This window comes from Dioscorea cayenensis, chromosome 20 (assembly GCF_009730915.1).
Source record: "Dioscorea cayenensis subsp. rotundata cultivar TDr96_F1 chromosome 20, TDr96_F1_v2_PseudoChromosome.rev07_lg8_w22 25.fasta, whole genome shotgun sequence".
NCBI classification, from domain to species: Eukaryota; Viridiplantae; Streptophyta; class Magnoliopsida; order Dioscoreales; family Dioscoreaceae; genus Dioscorea; species Dioscorea cayenensis.
The window spans coordinates 6393899-6397726 of record NC_052490.1 but is presented as its reverse complement, the minus strand read 5'-3'; the positions used below and the strand labels follow the sequence as shown (position 1 = coordinate 6397726).

General features: G+C 45.2%; 1 non-coding gene across 1 annotated transcript; it reads left to right on the top strand.

Annotated features, from left to right (window-relative positions):
* The first annotated feature begins 2773 nt into the window (after nt 1–2773).
* LOC120252251 lies at nt 2774–2880 on the top strand. The gene has a single exon (XR_005533796.1). It is a non-coding gene; the product is annotated as a small nucleolar RNA R71 (small nucleolar RNA).
* The last annotated feature ends 948 nt before the right edge of the window (nt 2881–3828 follow it).

The following is a 3828-nucleotide window of genomic DNA, read 5'->3' as shown; positions in this document are numbered from 1 at the left end:
CTCAGAAAAAATTCTCAATGACTCTAAACGATCTCACACGGGCGTGCGAAAAATACCCACGCCCGTGCGCCCGACCCACAGGGGCAGCCGCACATCCCTGTGGCTTCTCTGAACATCCGAGAAGAATACCAAGTGTTCTACACGCCCGTGCGGAAATTCCGCACGGGCGTGGGCATTCACATGCCCAACTCACAGGGACAGGTGCATGCCCCTGTGTCTTCTAGGGATGGAAAGACTCCTCTGCAGAGTTTAGCACGGGCGTATGGGAATTACCAATGCCCGTGTGTGGTTCACAAGGTCGCTCACAGGGGCGAGTCCACTCCCCTGTGTGCTCTCGGGATAATCCGCCCAACTCTGTACAAATTCACACGTCCCGTACGGAAATTACCCACGGGTGTGTGACAGTCGCGTGGTCATTCACAGAGGCAGCCGCACGCCCCTGTGCCTTCTTTGGATAAGCTCGCAGTGTAAATCCACGGGCGTGGAGAAATTCCACACGCCCGTGTGTTTTCTCTTGATGCCTTAGAAAAATCTGCAGGCTCTGCAAAAAATCTCTGAACATGTTTACACACTCATGAGCCTGCTCTATTATGCAAATTTTTCCAGTGAAAAACATGAAATAGAGCTGAAACTACCAAACTTCGACAATTCCACATGAAAACACACAATGACTTTAAAAACCCACAATAAAATCACAGCACAAACATCTAAAAATCAAGACACCAACACTTAACAATTTATTCATGCAAACAACCTAACTAAAAAATAAGAAAATAGTAAACACTTGGGTTGCCTCCCAAGAAGCGCTTGTTTTACGTCACTAAGCTTGACGTACCTTGTCTTACCTCACGGGGGTTCATAGATGAAGGTTGCCCTCTTACCCATAGCTTGAAAGCATGATGTGCAGAATCTCTTGAGGATAGAGGGTGTATTATCGGGCTCGGGACCGCCAAGCAATGGTTCATCCAACTTCTTTGGTTCACGGACGTCTCCAATAGCCTTGGAGTGTTTCCGGTGGCGTCTCCTAGCCCTCTTCATTTTCCGGAGCACCTTCTTCAAGATCCCCGGGGTAGATGGTACTTCTTCCGTCGATCCAAGCATCATTACTTCTTCATTGCCCTCCTCTTGGTCGAACAAACCTTCATATGGCATCGGATTGAACATTTCCTACATGTATTCATCAACAATCTCATTAGTAGTGTCTAGAAAGTATAAAGTGTCATCGTAATCAAGAGAATGCCGCATGGCTTCAGTAAGGCGGTATGTGAGCTTGTCATCTCCAACTCTCAATGTGAGCTCTCCGTTGTCCATGTCAATCAATGCTTTAGAAGTCCGCAAGAACGGTATCCCAAGTATCAAGGGTACATCTGCATCCTCATCGACATCTAGCACTACAAAGTCAACCGGAAAAATGTACTTGTCCACCTTGACAATCACGTCTTCAATGATGCCTCTCGGATGTCGCACTGTTCGGTCCGCTAGTTGCAAAGTCATCCGAGTAGGCCTAGGCTCGCCCAAGCCTAGCTTTTGGAAGAAAGTGTATGGCATGACGATGATACTGGACCCTGAGTCTGCCAATGCCATTTCTTCACCTAAATTGCCAATATTACACAGAATGATGAAGCTTCCTGGTCTTTCTTCTTGTTCGGCATGTTCTTTTGCAATACCGCCGAGCATGAAGCATCTAAAATCACTGAAGCACTTTCCTCCAACTTCATCTTGTTAGTCAACAAGTCTTTGAAGAACTTCGCATACTTAGGCATTTGGGCCAATGCCTCAACAAAAGGAATATTAATGTGGAGTTGCTTGAACAAACTCAGGAACTTCTTGTATTGTTCATCCCTTGGTCATTTCTCAATCTAGAGGGATAAGGGATTCTTGGCTTGAAAGGTGGGGGTGCCACCTCTTTCTCTTTGCTTGTTCCCTCTTCTACCTCTATAACCTTGGGTGTTTATTCTTTTGGCTTCTCACTCGGAAGCCTACCTTCAACCTCACGACCACTTCTCAAAATGATCGCCTTCACGTGCTCTCTAGGATTGGTCTCTGTATTGCTCGGCAAGCTTCCATGTGGCCTTTCAGAGAGAGACTTCGCAATTTGCCTCACCAGATTTTCAAAATTATCCAAAGAGGTGGTGTGGTTGCGAAGGGTAGACTCGAATGATTCAAACCTTGTATTTGTAGATTGTAGAAATCTAGTCAAGTGCTTCTCTAGGTCACTCATTCGGGTTTCAAAACCTGAGACTCTATTTTCCACCTGAGGGCCTTGTTGTTGTTGTTGAAAACCCGGTGGCCCCATGGCCTTCTGTGGACCCTGATTACTCCATGAAAAATTGGGATGATTCTTCCAACCTGAATTGTAGGTATTGCTATATGGGTTTCCTTGAGGTCTCATGCCATTACCTACAAAATCAACATTCTCCACTGAAGAAACATCACCAATAAAGATTGGGCAATCGGAGGGGCATGTCCTCCACCACAACCGGTATAATTAATCATGGCCGCCACTCTATTTGAAGTTAGAAGATCTAACTTCTTACTCAAATTTTCCACTTGAGCCGCTAATGAAGTTACCGCATCTATTTCATGGAGACCGACCACTTTCTTCTTCTCCCTAGCATTCCATTGGTTGCTGTTTAACCCCATTTCTTCAATCAACTGACGGGCATCATCGGGGGTCTTGCTACCTAAGGTACCTCCTGCTGCCGCATCCAAGAGTTGCCTTGTACTCGGGTTCAAACCATTGTAAAAGGTTTGAACAATCATCCATTCCGGGAATCCTTGTTGCGGGCACTTTCTCAGGAGCTCCTTGATCCTTTCCCATGTCTCGAATAGAGACTCCAATTCCAACTGAACAAAGGATGAGATCTCATTCCTAAGCTTTGCTGATTTTCTGGGACGTAAATAACGGGATAGAAAAGCTTCCACCATCCCCTCCCAAGTAATAATTAACGCTCTGGGTAATGAGTGTAGCCACTGCTTCGCTCTCCCTTTTAGGGAAAATGGGAAGGCTCTCAATTTGATGGCATCTTCCGTCACCCCATTTATCTACAGAATATCACACACCTCGAGAAAGCTCTCTATATGACTGTTTGGATCCTCATCGGCCAAACCATTGAATTGTACGGATTGCTGCAGCATGTGGATGAATGCCGGCTTCAGCTCGAAGTTCTGAGATGTAATCGGGGGATGCACAATTCTCGATTGTGTCCCCAACACTGAAGGTCCGGCATAATCGGATAATGTTCTTTTTACCGAGGTGCCATAATCTACAAATTTTGAAAGAAAATCGATCAAACTAGTTAATTTCCACACACCCGTGTGGATCCGCGGGGCGTGAAAAATGCATTGTTGCGCATCAGAAATCCAAAAATACACCTTTAAATAGCTTCTAACTTTGTTCTAACATGCATAATCATTCTAGTTGTAGAAACAAAAAATTATTAACAAGTTTCTTCAATTAAAATTAAGAATTAGCGAAGAAAACAAAAGATAGGGCTTACCGATGAGCTGAGATTGAAAACCTTGAATCATGTTGAAATCCAAGTAAAATTCCTTCCAAATAGGCAATGTGAGGTTGGGAAATGATGTGAGAGTGCTCTCAGATGAATGGAGAATGTTAGAATGAAGAGGAACAGTGATCCTTTAAAAGGATCTCGGGCCTCTTGTCGTTCAGTACATGCGCACGGGCTTACAAAAATTACCCACGCCCGTGTACCTCCACAGGGGAGATCAACAGGGTAGACACGTGCCCCTGTGAGCTCTCAGGATATCACTCAATATCTCTGAATGGAACAACATTGGCGTGCGGAAAATACCGACGCCCCTGTG